Below are 25058 nucleotides of genomic sequence, written 5' to 3'. Positions count from 1 at the left end.
ATGTCTGTGGGTGTGAGAAATCCATGGCTATGGTGAACATAACATTGTACAGTCACCTTACTGTAAACCCGGCCATTGAGTAAGAAAGATTGTAGTTACGGAGAATAGCCACAGTGGGTGCACTTGGGTTTCTGGCAGCAGCAGCAGAAGACAATGATCCCTGGCAGGATTCCAAGCAGACAGAATAACAGGCAGCAGCAGTATGTCCAACAGGTGCGACTACTCTTGATTTTGCCTTTCTGCAATGACAACCCAACGTTACCAACACTGTCGGGACCTACAAAATCCTGTCATCTTTATTATTAATACTGTATCATTTACACATATCATCAATGCTCTTACCTTTACCTTTCTGCAATGACAAGGCAACATTATAAATATTGTGAGCACTGACAACATAAAATAAACCAACATTAGCATCATGAACATTCATCATCACATTACTATCAACATTTATCAACGATAAAGAATATTATCATTATCATCATCAAGATTAATAAAATGATAAAGAAAGCGTGGAAGAATATAATAACAATCATGATCACCATAAGTATGGTACTGGTGAGGTTGGATCCAGACACAAGGAAGGAAAATATACGTGGAAGTGCTGTCAACAGTCTGACTAAAAAAGTGGACCACACAATCACCCACACATCATCAAAGCCCATGGAATCCTGGTTTCATTTCACAGGCCTAACCATCTAAACATTTCTTGATTTTTTCTCTGCTCACTATCTAGTAATAAAAAAAAAAGGGGGGGGAGGGGAGGGGGAGTCAAACCTTTCATGCACTACCGGTATCTATCCATCCATCATCCAATCCTACATTGCTCCATGAGGTGCGTAGGAGCCCAGGGCTAGGCAAATTGGTCCTAAAATTTAAGATGAAAGTGAACGGCCTCACTCATCCCTAAGTGGTATTACATAAGCAATAAACCCCAACCACCCCTTGGATATAAACCTACACAGGCTCAATCCAACTGGGGTGCCTTAATTACCGGTATACTATTTATATTTCAACCAACCAACTTGATCCCCAGTCCACTTCCCAATCTTAATAACTACCATAGTTTACTTCTACCACACCCATCCTATCAGCTTTCAAACCTCCCTTTCTTACATTCTCATTTACCATATCCATCCACCTTCTAGGGCTAATATGCTTCCTCCCACCTTCAAACTCACATATACCTTTTTCACCACTGTCTACAGCCAATCTCACATTATGATCATACTGCCTGTGCATGTTCTATCTTATAAAAAAAAAAATTCTTTACTCCACATCTTTGTTAAGCACAACCATAATCAATACATATCCCATCCACAACATGCACTACACACACATTTCTCAATCATCCCATTTACAATATTCTTACTCTTGACTTTTCTTTCTCATGCCACACCAAAATCTCACACTCATACATTCCCGTGGTCACTAACACACCTTCATGTTCCTGCTCTTGTTGTTTTTGCAACTCCACACTAAATTGGACATGAACCTGGTGGACTGCAGAATGAAGATGGCTTTCTCCTGTAATCAACCATCATCCTTTTGCAGGACTGAGAGTAAGCTTAGGAATGTTTACATAACCAGGTAGTTTTGCTGCACAGACATAACCAAGTAGATGCATGGTTAGGTCTGCTGCAACATGAAGGCATTCCTGTCCAGCACCATGATGTGAGTACAGTACAAGGTGGGTAACTTACCCTACACACAGTGCATACACCTGGTGCAAGGGCAGCCTGAGCTCCCACCACAACCACTGATGGAGCTGCTGGTGCTGGCTGGGGTGTCGGCATCATCACAACACTCGTAGTTGCCACCGGTGGCTGTGGGGGGAGATAGGCTGTTGGAGGTGGGTGCTGCTGCATGGGGCCCACTGGAGGTGGGTGCTGCTGCATGGGTCCCACTGGAGGTGGTGGCTGTAAAAGTATGGTTAGTTTACTTTAACTGTGGAGATTTTTTATCTTTTGCAGCTTATTCCCTATACAGCTATGAGTAAATGTTCACCAACACTTCCACGTCACTAGTGGCGATGGAAGATATTTCCTGAAATATATTCTTGTAATGGCAATTAGAAAAATACAAGAGTATGAAATGACAAACACTCAGATGTTCAGGAGAAAAAAAAAAAAAAAAAAAGACACGCAGCACACAATGCTGGCAAGAGATTGTCAGAAATCTTTTGCTCAAGGCAGTTCTGTACCTTAGTCACAGAACATGACAACAGAACAGCACCACATCCTTTCCATTGTCTATGGTTAATCTAGTGTTACAACAATGCTTTCATGATGGAGAGATGGCAATTTTAAGCAAAGTTTTAGTTAAAGAGTAACTAAGCATATTCATGACTACCATCATGTACTCCATCCATCCATCCATCATCCAATCTTACATTGCCCCATGAGGAGCGTGGGAGCTCAGGGCTAGGCAAGTTGGTCCTGACATTTAAGATCAGAGTGATCGGCCTCACTCATCCCTGAGTGGCATTACGTGAGCAATAAACCCCAACCCCCCCTTGGATATAAACCTTCACCAGCTCAATCCCATTGGAGCGCCATAATTACCCACTAAACCACCAGGCGCCAAAATTTCGTTATACAGTTACTACTTTTATTATATAGTTATAACTTGGCATTCAAGATGGAGTGATGAAAATTTTAGGTCATGTTAGAGTAAAGAATATAGAGCACATCCATGACAAGGGCTTTATGTTGTAGGTGACAAGGCCTAATCAATAATAATGTGTGTAACACTTCATTCTGACTCTAAACAAGCATATAAAATCAATTTTCAGTTTATATGATAGTTACTCACTATAAGCATGAAATAACACAGACATTTACCTGCACTTTGAGGTACAATTGTATCAAATACATAGCTACATAAAAATGTCGCCATGTTCCACCTTAAGGAATCCCCATATTAAGACTACCCATGGTACAGTTGATGTTTTCTCTGGACTGGAAGCTCAACCATGTGCCAAAACCAAATGATTACTTCCCAACAGCTGCTGCAAGCTGTTGTGAAAAATAGGTATCTAGAGTGTGTAATATAATTTTTAATAATGTAGTCTCAGCTTGGGCTTTGACTCCATGTGTTTGTGGCTGAATGTTTTTTGTCTATGAGCAATAATTGTGTGGCTGTCACCACACCTGTAGCCACAATTCATTATTATGGTAGTACAATACCTCCCTGGGTCATCTACTGTGTATTTATGAACTTTATGTGGAAGTAAGGATAGCGTGTGATTGGATAATTATATATCAGTGGATGGAACACATTTGGATAAATATATATCAGTGGATGGAACATATTTTGCCACTGAAGAGTGAATAAACTGTACCTGCGAGTATGAAGGAAGGTGTTCGGATTATGGAGGTGGGAAGGTGCGATGTACAGAGCAGCCTTAACACTACAGCTATGAGATGACAATTTTAGGTCAGGCTGATGTGAAGAGAGTACTGTTCCACCCATCCCTCCCTCCCTCCCTCCTCTCTCCCTCTCTCTTCCCCCCACTTCTCACACTGTCTTAGTTTCTCTCTCTCTCTCTCTCTCTCTCAAAAATATTACGGTACTATGGCAGCGGAAGTGTAGGGCAGGGTTCTGAGTATGGCAGCAGTTGTTGTTGTTGTGCTATCCCACACAGTCTGATTAAGCAGACCTACCAATCACATCCACGCAACCTCCCTTGCATCCCATACCAAAATCAATGTTCCCAAACGGTCGAAAGCGCCTCGCAACAGTGAATGTGGGGAACAGTGTGGAGGTTTGGCTCCTGGGTGCATCTCTCCACCCACTTAACAGGGGCATCACATCACCCCATTTTGTATGGTAGAGGTGTAGGGTGTATGTGGCAGTAGGCAAAAATCTAAAGCTATGAGACGATACTTGTATGCAAAGCTAATGCAAAAAAGAGTATACCGTATCATTATTTTTCTCTCTCTCTCTCTCTCAAAACTGACCCTACTACCTGTGGGTATGGCTGTGGTGGAGGTTGTTCAGAGTATGGTGGTGGAGGTGTTGGGTATATGGGGTTGTATACACCTCCCTGCATCTGTTCCTGCTGGTGCTGTTGGGCAAACATGGCCGCTTTGTCCATCCTAGCTTCTGTCAGTGGTGGAGCAGAGGCCTCGGGTGCTGACGGTGGCGCTGACGGGTACTGAAAACAATATACTGTACATTAATAAATAAATAAATGTACTGTACACACAATATAAAATAAAAAATCATCATAAAGTAAAAATTGTCAGATCATATGACTGAGGTAGGCAAGATCAATCTGAGAGGAGTGGGGTGGACCAGGAGAGAGAGGAGCAGTCAGGGAGAAAGACTGAAAGTTGAGAAGCTGAGGATCAAAGAAATGGCACATGATTACAGGTCCAAAGTAAAGGAGGAGTTAGAATCAGTGAACTGGAATGAAATGGATCTGGACAGCCTGTGGAATGCACATAGGGATAGCTTAATTAAGAATGCTAAAGCAGTGTGTGGTGTGGCAAGAGTAACAACAAAGAAGAAAGGTACGGCATGGTGGGATGAGGAGGTTAAGAGAGCAGTGGAGGAAAAGAGGAAGAAGTGGCTAGAGTGGCTACAGGTCGGGGGTTCAGTTGAAATAAGAACTTAGTATACTGACAGCAAGAAGCACGTAAAGAGACTGGTGAAGAGGAAAAAGGAGGTAAATGATGATCTAGGAAGAAAAATGAATGTAAACTACTCTGAAAATGGGAAGTTATTCTGGAAAAAGGTGCAGAAATGTAGAATAGAAAGCAGAAAGAAATGTGAAGGTGTGAAGGATGCAGATGGTTGATTATTAACCCACGGAGATGAAGTAAGAACCAGATGGAAAAAATATTTTAAAAGCCTGATGAATGGGGATAGAGAGAGCAGAGCAGTTGTAAACGATTGGTTTTGGGGGTGTGCAGAGACGAACGCAGTGCCACGAAACGCGACACTCGCACAGGTGAAGAGTGATGTGAAGCAGCCGAAAAATGGGAAAGCAGCTGGGGTTGATGAGATGTATGCAGAGATGATTAAGTGTAGTGGAGAGAGCGGAATGAAGTGCTTGCTGGAGACATAAGAAGGCATGGATGAGTGACTGCGGAGTGGAAAAAGGCTATGATTATACCCCTGTACAAAAATAAAGGTGAGCGAAGTGAGTGCAAGAATTATCGTGGCATAAGTTTATTGAGTGTGGTAGGGAAGGTATATGGAAGAATTATTATAGAGAAGGTAAGAGAGACACCAGAAGTCCTTATGAGTGATGAACAGGGTGGCTTTAGGAGTGGCAGTGGATGTGTGGATCAAATGTTTGCAGTGAGACAGATGGTGGAGAAGGCTTGTATGAAAGACCATAAGGTGTTTATGGCATTCATGGATCTGGAAAAAGCTTATGACAAAGCAGACAGAGAAGGATTGTGGAAGGTTCTGCCCATGAACAGTGTACATTGTAAGCTGCTAGGTGCCACAAAGAGTTTTTATGATGGTACCACAAAGTGGGGTGAATTTGGACTCGGGACAAATTCAGACATTATTGCAATAAAAAGTTCATTAAATTAATTAATCATCATCATCATCATCCAGACCCCATTTCCCACCCTAGGGCAGGGTGAGGTGTAGCAATATCCAGACAGCCCAAATTTGCCCAATCCAATGGGCTACGCTTTCATTCACCCATCGTTCAATCCCCTGGAATTCTGGCTCTATCAGATACGCCAAAAACATTCACCACGTTCTGTAGCTTCACATAAATGTTCCCGATAGAGTCAATCCAGACACTGCCATGTTAAAAAGGGGTGCCAAATCCCTGATCATGCACTTCTCACAACACTCATCCAGCCAGCTCTATCTCTTGTCAGTTCCCTAGCCTCACTGACTTCCAAACCTCTCTTCCTCACACACACTCATCCACCATATCTCTCCACCTTCTCCTTGGTCTACCTCGCCTCCTCCCTCCTTCAAATTCGCTCAGATAAACCTTTTTCACCACTCTATTGTTATCCATTCTTTCCACGACCATACCATCTCAGCACACTCTCTACGATTCTGGTGTCCACCGACTTCCTCACTCCACATCTTTAACGAATCACATTATTTCACATCCTATCCACCCCCTGTACTCCACAAACATCCCTCAGCAGTCCCATCTCCACTGCTCTTACTCTTGACTTTTCATTTTCATGCCACACCATAGTCTCACAGCCATACGCTAAAGTTGGCACTAACACTCCTTCATGGAAGCCTTGGGCAGCTGCAACACTCAAGCCTCTGTTTCTTATCAAGGCCTTCATTGCACCAGCTACTTTTCTTCCTTGTGTCACTCTACTTTCCACTTCTTTTGCACATTCTCCTCTTTTTTCTATCACTGTACCCAGGTATTTGAACTCTCTCACCACTTCCAGTCTCTCTCCATTCTCTGTAACATCGCACTGGGGGTCACCTTCTCTCTCAATAACCATCACTTTACTCTTTTCTACATTTACTCTCAAGGCACAACGCTCACAGACATCAGCAAAACTCTGCACTAGTCTACCAAGTTCTTGTCCGGTATTTGCAAGTAGTACTGCATCATCAGCATACAACAAATTTGAGATATTCCATCCATCACCATTCATTACCAACGCCATCCCCCTCTCCATTACTCGAGTTTTTACTTCTCTCATCACCTCATCCATACATATATTGAACAACTATGGGGACATCACACAACCTTGTCGCACGCCCACACTGATTGTGAACCATTCACTTAGATGCCCATTAACCCTTACACATGTTTCACTACCATCATAAAAACTCTTAACCCCTTAATCGCAGGGCGTCACTTTCATGACGCTTGGGAGCAAGGGATCATACCGCGGGGCGACACTTTTGTGATTCTGTGTTATTTTGGATTTGCCTGGGCTTTGAAGTGGTGGCTTGTATCATCTATCGGTACTGCCAATGTCCAACACTAGTCAGCACTCCTAATCTCATCTGTACTCCCATCCATTGTTGACAATTTAGCCATTTCTCCCCATTCTTGACTCCCCTCCCTACCTCCCCTCCATTACCCTATCCTCTCACCTGCCCAGCCATGCTACGCTAAGTAAATCTTCCCTGGAATTTTTCACTGATTTCATCCATTGAAATAAGCCCTATGCCCTATTCTTATACCAAATAAACAGTATACAAGAAAGAAATAAGGTAAGTGAGAGTGCCATACACCTAGAATTGGCTAATTATCACCTGACAACACCTCACGTGCACTCGTTCGCTAATTTTCGCTGTTTATTTCCCCTTGAAATATACCGTATACTCTATTTTTGCAATAAAAATATATATAAGAGAGGAAGGGAGCAGCCTAAGTGATATTTACATTCACCTGGAACTACCTAATTACTGCAGGCCACCACACTGTATTCTACGCTAAGTAAATCTTCCCAGGAATTTTCCACTATTTCATCCATTGAAATAAGCCCTATGCCCTATTTTTATACCAAATAATATATACAAAAAAGAAATAAGGTAAGTGATAGTGTCATACACCTGGAATTGGCTAATTATCACCTGACAACACCTCACGTGCACTCGTTCGCTAACTTTCGCTGTTTATTTCCCCTTGAAATATGCCGTATAATCTATTTTCGTAATAAATATACATATAAGGAGGGAAGGGAGAAGCCTAAGTGATATTTACATTCACCTGGAACTACCTAATTTATTATGTATTGTCTTGGTTTCCTGACAATCATTTCATTGCTATATATTAGCAGGTCTCACAGGGCTGAAGTTGGTAGTATTGCACTCACCCTAGCCAGGCGGCAGGAGGCCACCACTATCAATTCACTGTCGTCTTTGAAAGTGGGAGTATGTCTGATTTGCTCCTGCTAACTTCCGCCACTTTCTAGCCCCATGCAAAGGGCCCTGTGACCTTTACCCCCTAATAAACCTCATATGGAAAGAGGTTAAGGGCTGACAATTGATAGAGAGTGACTATGATCTTTTTATTGAGTAAAATAGTGCAAGTGGAATTGTAAATAATGTGTAAACAGCAAGTGAACGCAATGAATATAAATATAAGTGAACAGTGGAAAATAGTTTTATAAGTTACTTCAAGTGACAGTGTAAATAAAATAGAAATGTAAATAATGTAAATAAATTAAAGAACGTAAATAGAAATGTAAATGAGTGGTATTATAAGAATACGAGTATATATACTAGGAGTAATGAAAGTGAAAGTTTCACTCTAGCATGTATGAATACTATGAGTTATGAGAGTGAAGGTGAAAGTGACATTCACTCTCAATGCTAGTATACAGGACGAGAAAGTGAATGCTACGTATTTTACTGAAAGAAATTGAATCCCTACAGTGACAAACTACTATTACTGAAGGAAACTTATGGATAAAGACTGTAGATATATATGTGTTATATAGTAATAGAAATATAAACTGTGAGTGTTTTTATGAATAACAGACAACACTAGCAGCGAATGATCGGAAGTGGGATGGTCATACGCCCTCGTAATTTTCATTGCTTTCACATTTTTTTTTTTTTTTTTTGGAGTATGGATTCCAAACTATTTGAGAACCATAGATTAGTGTTTCTAGTGATAATATCAGGCTGTGGTAATCATATTACGGGTTGTCAGGAAGTGTAAAGTGGAGACTTCGTTACCCAACTTCAGAGGTCTCCATAAGTCCTATGGTACTTGATGAAGGCTCAACAAACACCCAAGGAGAAAGCTGAAGGTATGTGCCATAAGTATATGTGATTTTAATATTCTAGGACTAATAACTGATTTTTGGCAAATATTTTTAGAGAGTTTGTCGGAGCACGAATATGCCCGCGGGAGCCACAAGGCAAAGCTAAACAAGCCCGCGGTTTAAGGATTAAAGGCACCTAGCAGCTTACCACCTACACCAAACATGCTCAAAAATTACCAGAATCATTTTCTGTCCACTTTGTCGTAAGCTTTTTCCAGATCCATGAATGCCATAAACACCTTATGGTCCTTCTCACAAACCTTCTCTGCTATCTGTCTCATTGCAAATATATGATCCACACATCCTCTGCCACTCCTAATACCACCCTGTTCATCATTCACTAGGACTTCTGATATCTCTCTTACTTTCTCTATAATAATTCTTCCATATATCTTCCCTACCACACTCAATAAACGTATGCCACAATAATTCCTGAACTCACTTCACTCACCTTTATTTTCATACAGGGGTATAATCACAGTCTTTTTCCACTCTGCAGGCAAAGTTTCACTCATCCATGCCTTCTTACATATCTTCAACAAGCACTTTTCCACTCTTTCCACTACACTTAATCATCTCTGCATACACCTCATCAACCCCAGCTGCTTTCCCATTTTTCAGTCGCTTCACAGCACTCTTCACCTGTGTGAGTGTCGCATCTCCTGGCACTGCATTCCTTCTCTGCACACCCCCAAAACCAATCATGTTTACAACTGCTCTGCTCTCTCTATTCCCATTCATCAGACTTTCAAAATATTCTTTCCATCTGGTCATTTCATCCCCATGGGTTAATAATCTACCACCTACTGTACATACCGGTACTTCACACCACCACATTTCTTTCCTCTTCCATTTCTACATTTCCACACCTCTTTCCAGAATAACTTCCTATTTTCAGAGTAGTTTACATTCATTTTTCTTCCTAGATCATCATTTACCTCCTACTTTTTCCTCTTCACTAGTCTCTTTACATGCTTCTTGCTCTCAATATATTCAGTTCTTATCTCAACTGAACCCCTGTCCTGCAACCACTTACTTCTTCCTCTTTTCCTCCACTGCTCTCTTAACCTCCTCATCCCACCAGGATGTACCTTTCTTCTTTGTTGTTACTCTTGCCACACCACACACTGCTTTAGCATTCTAAATCCTATATGCATTCCACAGGCTGTCCAGATCCATTTCATTCCAGTTCACTAATTCTAACTCCTCTCCTACTTTGGACCTGTAATCATCTCCCATTTCTTTGATCCTCAGCTTCTTATCTTTCAGTCTTTCTCCCTGACTGCTCCTCTCTCTCCTGATCCACCTCACTCCTCTGAGCTTGATCGTGCATACCACAATCATAATCATCATCATCATCACCATCTGGACCTCCTTTCCCACTCTAGGGCAGGGTGAGGAGTAGCAACATCCAGACAGCCCAAATTTGCCCAATCCAATGGGCCATGCTTCCATTCTCTCATCATTCAAGCCCCTGGAATCTTGGATCTATCAAATACGCCAAAAACATTCACCATGTTCTGTAGCTTCACATAAACGTATCCAGCTGCGTCAATCCTGACACTGCCACATTAAAAAGGGGTGCCAAATCCCTGATCATGCATTTCTCACAACATTCATCCAGCCAGCTCGATCTCTTGTCAATTCCCTAGCCTCACTAACTTCCAAACCTCTCTTCCTCACACACTCATGCACTATTCCTCTCCACCTTCTCCTTGGCCTACCTCGCCTCCTCCCTCCTTCAAATTCGCTCGATATACCTTTTTCACCACTCTGTTGTTATCCATTCTCCACATAACCATACCATCACAGTACACTCTCATCGATTCTGGTGTCCACAGACTTCCTCACTCCACATCTTTTTTTTCACAAATCACACTGTTGTTATCCATTCTCCACATAACCATACCATCACAGTACACTCTCTTCGATTCTGGTGTCCACCGACTTCCTCACTCCACATCTTTTTTTTCACAAATCACACTATTTTGTATCCTATCCACTCTCTGTACTTCACATACATTCCTCAGCAGTCCCATCTCCACTGCTCTTACTCTTGACTTTTCATTTTCATGCCACATCATAGTCTCACATCCACACGTTAAAGTTGACACTAACATTCCTTCATGTTAGCCTTGTGCAGCTGCAACACTAAAGCCTCTGTTTCTTATCAGGGCCTTCATTGCACCAGCTACTTTCCTTCCTTGTGTCACTCTACTTTCTACTTCTTTTGCACATTCTCCTCTCTTTTCTATCACTGTACCCAGGTATTTGAACTCTCTCGCCATTTCCAATCTCTCTCCTTTCACTGTAACATCACACTGGGAATCACCTCTCTCAATAACCATCACTTTACTCTTTTCTACATTTACTCTCAAGGCATGACACTCAGACATCAGCAAAACTTGGCACTAGTCTACCAAATTCCTGTCCGGTACTTGCAAGCAGTAACGCTTCATCAGCATACAACAAATTTGAGATATTCCATCCATCACCATGCATTACCATCGCCATCAACCACACATAACAATCAACCACAATCATAATAATTAATGAATAAACATATTAGAAATCTGTTTGTGCTCAATTGTTTGTAATTCTTTTCTGTACTTTTGTGTATAAAGATCTTTAACATATTATGTGACACATACCATATACAGTAATCACTTCAATATCCGGAGTAATAGAGCCATCGGTAGGTTCGGTTATTGGTTTCGTCCGGATATTGGGCCCCAGCTTATGGACTTGTACTTATGGACCCTAACTCAGAGAAACACCTATACAACTCCCTCTGGACATGCATAGCACTTATTTAACACCCAAATCACATCAATAAGGCACATAAATGACTGAAATAAATGCAAAAGAAACATAAAATGAGGGTTTAGAAGTATGTTCATACATTAATAAACATTCTGGTACTTAGGGACCCTAACCTAGCCTAACTCTGAAAAACACATTCCTACTGCACATGCATGAGGTAAGTATAGTATGGAAAAAAGTACAGTATGAAACATTCTGGTAAGTATAGTATGGAAAAAAGTACAGTATGAAACATTCTGGCTACTTACAGCAAGTCCCTGGCCACCTCGATGAATAACCGCCTCCTCTCGGACTCTGACAGTAAGAACGATTTCCTGAAGACTTGCACCGAACTTAGTTAATAACACACAGAAGTCCGTTCTCTTCACAGTGTTCACTTTAGTCCAAATAATGTTCCAGTTTAATTTAGTGTTGCACATTAACTTTTCCCAAGTTTTTTTTATTTTCCAAAGCCAAAACAAAGAAGGTTAGTTACGTTAAATTTTGTTTCCACTGAGTCTTTTCTCTCATTTTGAAAACCTTAACACAACACACCGTTTTTTTCACTGCACAACACTCAAAATTCCCGTGTGGTCTAGTGGAGAAGTTCTTGCTGTTTATTCACTGTCAGAGTCCGAGAGTATCACTGGCAGGCGACCAAGGGGTGCATCGCTGGGTCGTGGTGATGGCGTACCGACTGCAGAAGACTCTAACGAAAGCCGCAAACTCACGTCGAGCGGTGACTCCACTGTAGCTGATGTGCTGGGCTGTGGCTCGGAGCATGAGGGCCTGTCTTGGGGAGGCAATGGAGTGGAGCCAGGGCTTGGCACAGCAGGGGTCACGGGCCTGAAAAAACTGTCAATCGTTGACTGACACAAGGACCGACGATTCTGGCGATTGATGATGCGCTGCCTGAAAGCATGCACTTCCTCCACGAGTCCCAAGGGCCCCATCTCCCTGTCGCAGTCCGGGTGTTCCAAGTAGTCTAGGACGAACTCTAGATGTTCCCGGAGTGCGCTCAGCTTGGGGATGGCTGGAGTAGTGTCCTGCTGAGAGGAGTCCGCATCATCGTCGCCTTCGTCGTCGGAATCTTCAAGTTCAGGACTGACACCAGCAACCGAAGACGCGATCTCGATATCAGACAACGTCTGATACCCAGGATCGCCCTCGTCGTCGTCAAACCACTCACGTACATTGTCCACATCAACAACGTCGCCGTGCGTACGTAGCCGTGCATGGAAGTCATCCACGTCAAAGCCCAGAAAATCTTACTCCACATCTGTTCCGAGAAGCAGACGAGACCAACCATTTTCAAGAGTTTTCACAGGGACTTCCTTCCATGCACTAGCCCAGTTGTACAGCGCAGACTTGATGTTGTAGCGGCGAAGGTTTTCCAAAGTCCGCTTGCCTCGAGTGTCACGTCCTTCCCTGCGCTCGTCCTCGTCCTCAAGAACAACCATCACCTCATCCAGGAACTTCCGACAGTACAGGCACTTTGTTGCCACGATCACTCCTTGGTCCATGGGTTGAATGAGAGCAGTCGTATTAGGTGGCAGAAACATGCACCTAATACAGCCATTCTCAGCAACCAAGTCCTTGTCGCACGGGTGGGCAGGTGCATTGTCGAGCAGAAGGAGAGCCTTTACCTGGTCACGTGGGATTCCCAGTGTCTTCGTCTGGTACTGGATGACCTCCTTGACGAAGTGACAGTGAAACCAGTCTTTCACAGCTGTGAACCATGCTTTCAAAGAATGGTACCATACGACAGGAAGGACATCCATCACCCCACGAAGGCACCGAGGTTGCTTTGCACGGCCAACAACAACGGGCTTAAGCCGGTGCATGCCGTTAGCACTGGCACAACACAAAGCAGATATCCGTTCCTTAGAAAGCTTGCGGCCAGGTACACGCTTCTCCGTTTCCTCGGCTAGAGTGTTCATTGGCAGCGAGCGATAGAATAGGCCAGTTTCGTCTGCGTTATAGACTTGACCGAGAGTGAGGCCCTCCCTGTCAATCAAGCCTTTCACCTTGTGCCGAAACTCGTCAAATCCATCCTCGTTAGCGTCCAATGCTTCGCCATGTGCTTTACGGTTAGTAAGGCCATGTCGCAACTTGAACGCGAAGAGCCAACCCTCGGATGCCTTGAAGTCTAGGGCGTCATGAAGCCTTGCAAACTTCTCAGCAGCAGCCTTCAGCTCCGTTCCACGTACCATCACACCAGCTGCACGTTGCTGTCGGTACCAAATCAACGTGGATCGGTCGATTTCTGCAAACTTGGGGGTAAACATGACCTTCCTTTCCACGTTGCGTTTGCTTCTCGACGAGAAGTCAGCCGTGTACTGCATGAGTTTGTCTCGGGAACGTTTGATATCAAACAAAGTCGACCGGGCCAGGTTATATTCGCGGAGAATGCGGGAAGAAGACCAACCCGCATCAACTTTCTCCAATATCTCCCTCTTCTTTTCCAGAGTCAACACCACTCTCTTCCTTTTCTCAGGTGGCGGGGCCATCATCACACACACTAAGAGGAGGGCCGAGAGCAGCAGGAGGCCTTGCAGCAAGTACGGCACCACCACAAAAGTGAGCACGTGGGCAGCCATTGCGAAGAGCGTAGGTCCAGTCGCGGTGAGAGACAGGCGGGAAGTGGGGAGGATGCAGCGGCACTCTATCGGACGTCGGAGGAATGACGAACCAAAACAATGCTCTCCCGCGGCGCACGCGGCAAGTTCAAATTACGGACGGCATTTTTTTTTTGGGGGGGGGGGGGTCCCCCCGGACCATTTTGGGAATGTTGGATCCCAGGACGATAAGGTCCGGGTAGTGGGGATGTTTGGTTATTGGGCGTCCGGATATTAGAGTGATTATTGTATATACTAAAAATCAAATATATATAAAAAGAATACAATTTGTAACACTGGCAAACTTTCCTTGGCAGAAATGTTGATGAACAGATGCAGGAAAGTCTTCACTGCCCACATGTACTTTCATTGGTAGTGTGAAAGTGCAAAGAAATTGGTGTTATCTTCTCAATTAATCTCGTAATTGGGGATTTAATTAAAATTTTTAAAATTTCAATAAAAATTGGGGTCAGTTCAGACATTAGGGTCAATTTGGACAGGGGGAGTATGAACAAAAAGATAACTTTTTTACAATGTACTATTGCCTACAATAAGCCAGATGTGGATATTGTATGTAACTAGTTTCATGTGTGTCATTTACAGGTATACTCTTCAGCTGCTATGGTACTACCTGTTTAAACAAGGGCATCCAATGACTCGAACATATACGAAAAGAACTGGTGGAGATCGAGGTCCTTATCATAGTCAAAAAGATATGGGGAAACTCCAGCACGCCTGTGCAGATATTTCAAGTGGAAAATTAAGTGTAAGACAAGCTGCAGTTAAGTATGGATTTGCTAAAGGCACTCTGAATGATACTGTCACGAGGAAGCATCCTAAAAAGCATGGTGGACAAATATCTCTTAGCCAATGTTGAAGATAGTATTGTTATGTGCCTAAGAACTATTTCAGACTGGGGATTTCCATTTGATACTTTTGAGCTATGTATCTTCATTAAAACCTATCTAGACAGACGTGGCATAACAATTAGGAGGTTTAAAAACAATCTCCCAGGTTACAATTGGGCGTGCAGTTTCCTGAAGCATCACAAAAATGAAATTTCTTAACATTTCTGTCAATATATAAAAGTGTCCCGAGCTTCAGTCAGCCTTGAAATTATCAGCTCTTACTTCAAACACCTGGAAAAGACAGTGAAAGATGTACCACCCATGCATATAATAAATTACGATGAAAGTAACCTATCGGATGACCCAGGGTGGAAGAAGGTAATTGTACATAGAAGTTGTAAGCATCCTGAGAGGGTAATGAACTCGAACAAGGCATCCATATCAATTATATTTGCATGCACAGCGTCAGGAAATCTTTTACCACCCTATGTAGTCTACAACTCCAAACACCTGTACGACATGGATATAAGGTGGTCCTCCAAATGTACGTTATAACAGGACAGCAGCTGGTTTGATGAAACCACATATATTATTAAGTAAAACTTAAAACAAGCAAGAAAATGGTAAAGCCAAATGATCAAGTTAAATATCACCTTTAACTAATTTTCCATTAGTCTTCCAAAAGAAGAAATTATTAGTCAGAAATGACTGTTAAGTATATACTGTACTAAGGTTAGTAGCTAGACTTATACAGTATTACCTACATGTGTTTTAATAACATATGTTATATTTAAACCAAAGAAAAAATTAAATTGCTACTGTGTTCATATCTCATTGTAGTCATTAGCTTATTTTGTCAGGGAGTGACAATATTTTTGTACTGGAAGAACATTTTTTTTTTTTTCCAAGCTCCATAACGTCCAAAATGGCCTCAAATACAGCCAAGACTAAACTGGGAACCCAGGGCAGTCATCTGCATTCATTTTCTATTTATGTATGAATTTACAGTGTGTCCAAATTCACCCCAGTTTGGGTACAAATTCAGACACTCGTTACTATATTTGTTATATGAAACATTATAAATTTTTTACTGCTATGATTCAATACCATAGTGGACCAGCCTCAAATATAATACTTAAGATCTTGGACTGAACTGAAAACTAGATTACATGGCACAAAAAAAATGAAAAAATTGTCCAAAATCAGCCCAGTTTATGGTAGTATAGCATGTGTAAGGGTTAATGGGCATCTAGGTTCATGATCAGTGTGGGTGTGTGACAAGGTTGTGTGATGTCCCCATGGTTGTTCAATACATACAGTATATGGATGGGGTGATGAGAGAAGTAAAAACATGAGTAATGGAGAGGGGGATGGCATTGGTAATGAATGGTGATGGATGGAATATCTCAAATTTTTTGTATGCTGATGATGCACTACTATTTGCAAATACCAGACAAGAACTTGGTAGACTAGTGCAGAGTTTTGCTGATGTCTGTGAGCGTTATGCCTTGAGAGTAAATGTAGAAAAGAGTAAAGTGATGGTTATTGAGCGAGAAGGCGACTCCCAGTGCGATGTTACAGAGAATGGAGAGAGACTGGAATTGGTGAGAGAGTTCATATACTTGGGTACAGTGATAGAAAAAAAAGAGGAAAATGTGCAAAAGAAGTGGAAAGGAGAGTGACACAAGGCAGGAAAGTAGCTGGTGCAATGAAGGCCTTGATAAGAAACAGAGGCTTGAGTGTTGCAGCTGCCCAAGGCTTCCATGAAGGAGTGTTAGTGCCAACTTTAACATACTGATGTGAGACTATGGTATGGCATGAAAATCAAAAGTCAAGAGTTACAGCAGTGGAGATGGGACTGCTGAGGGACGTTTGTGGAGTACAGAGAGTGGATAGGATACGAAATAGCGTGATTAGTGAAAGATGTGGACTGAGGAAGTCTGTGGACACCAGAATCGATGAGAGTGTACTGAGATGGTATGGTTATGTGGAGAATGGATAACAACAGAGTGGTGAAAAAGGTATATCTGGGCGAATTTGAAGGAGGGAGGAGGCGAGGTAGGCCAAGGAGAAGGTGGAGGGATATGGTGGATGAGTGTATGAGGAAGAGAGGTTTGGAAGTCGGTGAGGCTAGGGGACTGACTAGAGATCGAGCTGGCTGGATGAATATTGTATTGTGAGGACAAGCACATGATCAGGGATTTGGCACCCCTTTAAACGTGACAGCATCCAGACTGACTCTGTCGGATACGTGTATGTGAAGCTACAGAACGTGGTGAATGTTTTGGCTTATCAGATAAAGCCAGGATTCTGGGGGATTGAATGGTGAGTGAATGGAAGCGTGGCCCACTGGACTGGGCAAATCTAGGCTGTCTGGACATTACTACTCCTCACCCTGCCCTAGGGTGGGAAAGGAGGTCTGGATGATGATGATGATGATGATGATGATGATGATGATGATGATGATGATGTTAAAATTTTAAAAACCATCATCATCATCCAGACCTCTTTTCCCACACAAAATAAAAATAAAAATAACAAAAATAACCAGGAGTTTTGGCAAAGTGAATGGGCAGCAGAAATTCATTCTCTATTAAAAACCCCAGAATCCTGACTCTACCTCACAGGCCAAGTAGATAACAAATGGTTGGCTACCACTGATCCTCGTCAGTACTGTAGCCACGGTACGCGACTCTGAGGTTGTCATTATCGTGCCCTGGCAACGTACCCGTCTACAGTGCGTCTGATTTCAAGTAAAATATGAAACGCCTGTGATTTGTGTATAATATGTTTGTGTATAATAATATTCGTGTGTAATATATGTGTTCATGTTTAATATGATTCGTGTATAATATGATACGAAACTGGACGCACTCTTGACGGGTAGGTTGCCAGGGTATGACAATGGCAACTTCAGAGTTGTGCACCACGATTATGCCACAAGAGTGACGTGTGGCTACAAGCTTGGTATGCATTCCTGATTCACCAAGAGTAAACCTGACTCCAAGAGCAGGTTTCCTTTCTCGTCTCTCACTGAACGGCAGAGGGCAGTGCGAATTTCACCCATGGGCCCGCTCTGGGCTGGCCTCATCAGCCAACACATTCAACTTCCTTTTTCTGTACCACTTTTTCAACATCATCATCATCATCCTGCCTATTTTCCTACCTGCAAGAAGGGTGAGGTATGGTACAGAAAGCCAGAAAAAGGAAAGAATACAAAAGTGGGCAAACTAACTGACAGCAGATCAAATAAAATAGGCTACATATGCACCTGGTCACATTCAAGCCTCCTGAATCCTGGCTTCACCAAATAGGTACACTTTTCCAGACAGACTTTCATATCCACCTATCTTCTACTGCTACACTTACTGTATGCACAATCTGTTTGGTAGCTTTTATTTATTTATTTATTTTTTTTCTCCCCACTACACTATATTATTCACCTGACTGAAGCTGGGCTGAGACATGATGTGGACACGTCTTCTCTCTTCACTATTCCTACTCAGCTGCTAATCTGAAACAGAAAATGATTACCGGTACTTAGACTCTATCCCCACACACATTAAACCATCTTCATCATCCTGACCCTTCTTCCCACATAAGATATACTGGTAGTCATACAGGATTATGACGGAAGAAATGAGAGGCAGGATGGGACTTGAATGTACAGTATTGGTGTTGTGATGAGAAGGGGCTGGTTGAGATGGTTTGGGCATGCTGAGAGGATGGAGGATGACAAATTGTGCAGAATGGTGAGGTGTGAATGTCAGAGGTAGGGCTGGGGGGGGAGAGAGAGAGAGAGAGAGAGAGAGAGAGAGAGATGAGGTCATACAGTGTGATCTCAGGGATAAAGGACTGAATTGGGTGGTTGCTGCTAGATATCAAGCAGCAAAGACAGCTGCCATTAGGTGACCAAGGCTGACGTCTGAAAGCATTTTGGAGCCTTTATAAACCATACAATACAATCTACTGATGATTTTCCTCATCAAGGGCAGGGAGGAAATGTTTTGAATTCAAGGTGAGGGGAGACCAACATTGTGATGGTGGGATGGTGTGGGGTGTGGAGCAACTAGATGGCAGAGGACAGGATAATATGGAGGCAACTTGTTTGTAGCTACCCCTTATGGGATTATGGTATCTAGTCACAGATACGGTACAGAGATACTGTATACTGATGCATACATATCAGCACATAAAGGTATATGGTGAAGATAAGCTGCTGAAATGTGATGCTTGTTGTTGTGGCCCTAGGCTCACCTGGACATGAACCCACTGAACTGCAGGAATTTGATCATTTCACCTGGGTGTTACCACAGATTACCGGTTGAGATTATCATAAGGTTAGTCATTGTTGCGTGCGAGGTGCATGAGGTGTCAGTGTACTGTGTGAGTGATGTTGTTGCTCAGGCCCAGTCATGCCTGGCCCAGCAGACCTGTCAACTGTAGGAAAACAGCTGCCCCTATGAGGTTGTCTCACAGGTTCCCTATACCACTGATGTTGTGTCTGTGTCTTAGTGTGGTATGCACTGTGCAGTGCTCCATTATGTGTGTTATGTTATGTATGGTAAGTGCTGTGCAGTGCTTCATATGTGTATTACGCTGTGTGGGCCTAGGTTATTCGACAACCAAGGAGTGTCATCTGTGATTCCACCCAACCCACATCTAAGCTGGCAACTGAGGAGAGTGTGTTGTGAAAGTGAGGTGTACTGGTAGGTGAGTCAGGGTGTGGTGTGTTTGTTTGTGTCTGCATTAATGACACAAGTGAACTGTGGTATGATACAGGATGTGGAACGATGCTGGCTACGGTACAACCAGACCGGTAAAATGATATGCAGGTTTGGTTGGGTTCATACTATACCGGTACACAGTTATATATATACATATACTGTATATATTTTTTTTATGTGCTTGACTCTGGGCATAGGCTTCACAGCCTGCTATCAAGGCCCAGCAGTCCTTCTACATATCATACACCTCTACATGTCATCACTTCAGCGTTAACACCCACCGTCCATATTGAATACATGCTAGGGCTGTCTCATACAGGACTGGTGTATCGGTATTAGCAGGGGTATTTTTACGACAAGTCGGCGGGTCTTCTGGTAGATCAGTAAATTCAGTTTTACATGAAATTCAAATCCTTAAATTGTCCCCTGCCCTAGCCCGGATTTGAACCTGGGTCCAGTAGGACTGCAGGCCACCTCTCTACTGAATGAGCCACCGCCTCCCCCTTAGTGGCCTGTACAGTATTGACGCTCTTGTGCTGGGGCGAGACTCATTCATGTGGTGGCACTGCATAACCAGGCCCCTAAACTCTCCCTACCCCCTGCAGGAGTATGACTGACTGCAGATGCGCAATGTCAGCCTGCAGTCCACTGGGTTCATGTTTAGCTAAGTCTGGGGCCACAATAACATCCCTGACACAATTAACATTTGTTTTTGCAGAACAGACAGTAAGAAAAAGAGTACAAAATCTATCCTTCTTCCAATGTAATACTGTATTTCTTTTTCTCAGGAACAACAAAAATATACAGGAATTCAAAATCTTCTTATCTTGTCTCAGGTTGCAGTAAAAATAACCTAAAAGGAGGATCACATAGATTCAAGAGGTTTGAAGAAAAAAAAAAAGTAGGGGGGGGGGAGGTAATTTTGTTCTGAACATGAACTCAGTGGACTGCTGGTTGATGCTGCCCTTCTGCATCCACTATCCTCTTTTGGGGATGGGGAGTTGAGGGACTCTTCCCCTTTCACTACAGTATCATTCCTGCAATCAATAAATAAATACTTGAACTAAGAAGATTCAGAAATCTCTTCTCCTTATCAATCCATGAAAAAACAAATCTCAGTTATGATGGAAATAAAAGAAGAATATGACAGCCAGTTCAAGCAGATTCTACCTTTTACAAACAAAGAGGTAAACATACCATTACACTTTATCTCAAGTAGCAGAAGCACCTTATCAAAACAGTTCTTCCTGATAGCCTGGTATATTTTTATTATTATTTCTGGGGTGGTAAATCAATGTTTCATGCAAAATCTGTCTCCTTGTTGTTTTCAGCTATATTCTGCTGTGTCAACTCATTCGATTTGTCAGCGTAATGGCGGAAGGGACTGTCCTAAATGTTTAACCTAACCTAACCTAAGTTAACTGTACCTAATGCAGGGAGTTCTGTAAGTCCAGCATCACAGGGTACTGGACCTGCGTGTTGTAAACAATGGGGGTCATTATGAAAAGATTCTATAAAATATCCTATGATGCTGTACTTATGGGACATCCTGTAATTTAATTTAATTTAACCTAGCCTAGCTCAACTGTACCTAATAATTTAATCTAACCTAACTCAACCCACCCTAACCTATCATCCAATTGGGAAGTTGGGATATGAAAGCCACCATTCAGTACACTGGGTAAGATTCTTCCATTACGCTGGAAACAAACAATCGTTGGTATGACATGGATTGTGATGATAGTGAAAACTTTTTCAGCAAGAAATAGTAGTTTACAACCCTGAAAATAGAAAAATACAGAAAATAAACTTGAAGCACATGAACTGAATTGGTACTGTAGTCCTTCTACTGCCTCATGAAAAGCGCACAATTACCAAGTCATGAGGACTGAGGTCGTTGCAAGGCTATCTCCCCTACCAGTATCTGGTGATATGAGCAGTGCTGCCACACTAAAATTTGATAAATCCCAAGCCTAACTCCTGAAAAATCCCAAGATAATCAAAATATCCCAAGATTCACAAATAATGTAAATTAATGCTAAAACACTGATTAGCTAAGGTAGGCTATATACCTCACATGAAGAACTATTGGAGAAGTACATGAAGACTTATTCATCACTGGCATCATCTGGATAGATGGCTGCCACTTCTCTCTGCTTCCTGGAAGCTTCTCTGTTCAGACAGCACTGGTGGCGTAGCCCACCTGTATTATCTCTTATTAGCAATGCCAATAGCTCCCACATATACTGTAGGCTGGCATGTTCCTTCCTGTCGTGCAATTGCTTGTTTGTCGCACAACAGTTGACATACCGGTATGCAGTCTGTTTGTTCAATTAGTTTTGATTATGTTGAGTGAATACTCTCTCAACACTTGCAGATGAGTGGGGTACAGCCAGGAGGCAGCACATGAAGTAAGAGAGGCAGCTAAATTTCGGATGGTTATGACCATCTTTTACCGTCAGCAGTTCAAGCCAGATATTAGTTGCAGACTCACTTATGTTCTGCAGTGATGCCTTGAAATGCAACAAATCTTTTCACTCATCCTGTACTCTGTAGTTCATCTAAGTTAAGTCTTCTTTAATCAATGTAGGAAATTGGACTGCCAATTTCACAACAAAGTGTACAGTAAGCATCTCTGAAGGGACAGTGCTTCTTTGGGGTCAAGGACTCGCAGTATGACAGGAATACTGTCTTCCTCAACAGTCAGTCTCTTTCGCATCTGAGCACAAAGTTCCATCAAAAACTTCTGACAGTCAAGATGAAATAATCTTTCAGTTTTTCCTACAGGCTCCTTAAAAAGCATGGACTCACATCTCCCACCAGGGTCATCATCATCAATTTTCTATACTTATCAGATATTGTAGAATTTAGAGTTGATAGGCAAAAGTGCTGCAATGGGAACTCAATATTCATTTTGTCAACTTTGCAAAGAACATACCTGAGGAAGTGTTTTGTTCCTGGAGTGGTCATCTTTTTGTGTATAGGGGAGAATAAAGTAAATGGATAATTCCTATGGTATTCAGATATTATTTAATCTGCAAACCTAAATAATTAAAAATACAATGAGAAAACTTTAAAATCCCAAGACATCCAGCTTTTTAAAAGAAAACTCCCAATATCCCAAACATCCCAAGACCTTGGGAAAATTCCCAAGGAGGCATCACTGGATAAGAGCAAGGCCGGATGATGAATGACTTTTCACACCGATACGTCACTGCCATCCATGCAAAATACAAACAATTCTTAGTTACTGTCATGATGTTTGAATACTGGCTTGATTCGGGCAAGAATTAAATACCTAGGATGCGTGAGTACGGCAGCATACGATAATGGTAGACGAGGGCATTTCAGCGGCTCATTTTACCTTCTCATCTCACTGTCATCAAGCAAATACAGAAGAGCTTGGTGACGTCACGATGTCTGTGACGTCAAGATGTTTGTGACGTCAGAATGTTTGTGAATCAACGTCCTTGACTAATTTTGAGAATCACAGGATCATGTGACAACAGTGACGAGTAACACAAACGCATCTTTCAAATATCCCTCCTAAATACCCAATCACTGAAGTACACTAAATAGGAAGTTAAGTAATAACAAATCATGATTAAATATATGTAAATAGGGCCATATGGTAACTCACGTGTGTTTGTTTACGTCCGATGTCAGAGCCCAGCAAATCGCACCTCCCCCCTTCGACGGTGGTTTACTGACTGCTGTTAAATCTCACTCCAGGGTTGCAAAGTACAAGTTAGCACACACCGCTAAATATGTTCAAAACAGCAAAATAATTTTCCTACAGGCATTCCTTCCCCATTAGAACTTCGCCAGCATTAGGAAAGGTTAGTGTTGGCTATTAATCTTCCTTCAAAGTGAACATCCAGTCCTGTAGTTGATTTAATATGGAATGAAAGAGATAAGGTACTGATGTGGAGTGAGAGATAAGATTACTGATACATTTGTCATCGGCTGAACCGACAGGTAATCGCTACCTTGACTACTGTGTCCCGACCACTGACAACCCTATTGCAGTTGCCAGAGGAAACGCTGGCTCTTGTACAGTGATTGATTGTTAGAATGCCGCTAATCACTATTTTGCCAAGGCAATTATATCACACTCGCTGGAAGATCACTAGAACTGGGTAAGACATAAAACGGTCGGCAAATGAAAATAAATGCTGTTGCTAACCAAATATGCTAAACTTCTCAAAAAGCGCTAGCTAGATTTAAAAAAAGAAGAAGATGGCAGATTAAACATTAAAACCTCTAAAATATCATCCATAATCTGCTGTAGCTCTGTGATACCGCGGAGAATTTCGTTGATTGGCACTAAAATCTTGCTAAATATATGTCAGCACCTCTGACATTGGCCAAAGGGTAAAATTGTTAATCCTGCTCATGGGTGGGGGTGGCCGTTAAACAATTTCCTGTGACAACAAAGGATGCACACTCTACAGATGAACAGTTTCATAGTTTTTTTTTCTGATACATTTATGTTGAGTCGTCTTTATTAGCATTAATTTCACCCTTTATAATATGCATCGTCTCAATAACGTCATATTTAGTCCATTACTTTGCCCATGTTACCCAAATATTTCGAGAAACTTTCACACAGTGAAAAGTGCTAGTACTACCATTTTCTATACTAAAAGACCTAATAGCCTTTTCGTTGAAGAGTGAGTATCCCCACGAGGGCAGGAATTCCATGTGAAGTGGACTTGAGCTGTGCGTTAAGGTTGATGGATATCTGTTGACTATAATAATCTGAGAGTATTAGCAGTTCATATAGAGCTCCCTGATTGTCAACAAAGAAGTAAACATCCTAACAAAAAGATACTATACAACCAAGTCCCTTTTCAACTACATATAGTTCTGCCCTTGTAGAAGAAAGATAGTGAGGGAATCTTTTTTGAGACTGCTGAGTCCACGTACTGTGTGGGAGATTCTGATTCATAATCTAGTGAATATCCCACACCTAGACACCCAGACATCAACATCCAGACTTGGTGTCATCATCAGACCCGCCACAATAAATGTAAACACACTGTTGACCACTGACTGTCTCCAACTTTTCCATGAGTAAAAAATTAAGTTCACAAGGCAGCCAGAGACCCTTGGGCTGGGGAAAGAAATATGAAAAAGAAAGACCTGACAACAGTTTATTCCGCTGACCGCAGAAACCGAGTTGATTTGTTTTCATCTGATGCATCTCACGACTTAAGTATTAAACTCGTTGTTGCATGACATTCCATTAGTCCTGAGGAGGGATGGAGTGGCCTTGGTTCCCAGTAAAATAAACCTTTCACTTTGACTACACGTGTCATC

The 25058-nt window shown here is 42.3% G+C and overlaps 1 long non-coding RNA gene across 1 annotated transcript; it reads right to left on the bottom strand.

Annotated features, from left to right (window-relative positions):
- Nucleotides 1-2996: 2996 nt before the first annotated feature.
- Nucleotides 2997-23426, bottom strand: LOC145416947 (uncharacterized). The gene is made up of 4 exons (XR_013900370.1): nucleotides 23373-23426; nucleotides 18453-18518; nucleotides 3974-4162; nucleotides 2997-3020 (listed from the first exon to the last, which is right to left on the bottom strand). It is a non-coding gene; the product is annotated as an uncharacterized LOC145416947 (long non-coding RNA).
- Nucleotides 23427-25058: the final 1632 nt, after the last annotated feature.

Source organism: Coenobita brevimanus, chromosome 108 (assembly GCF_032717465.1).
Source record: "Coenobita brevimanus isolate Jiangsu-jjx chromosome 108, ASM3271746v2, whole genome shotgun sequence".
In the NCBI taxonomy this organism is placed as follows: Eukaryota; Metazoa; Arthropoda; class Malacostraca; order Decapoda; family Coenobitidae; genus Coenobita; species Coenobita brevimanus.
The sequence above is the reverse complement of the archived record's forward strand: the minus strand, read 5'-3'. Positions and strand labels throughout refer to the sequence as shown.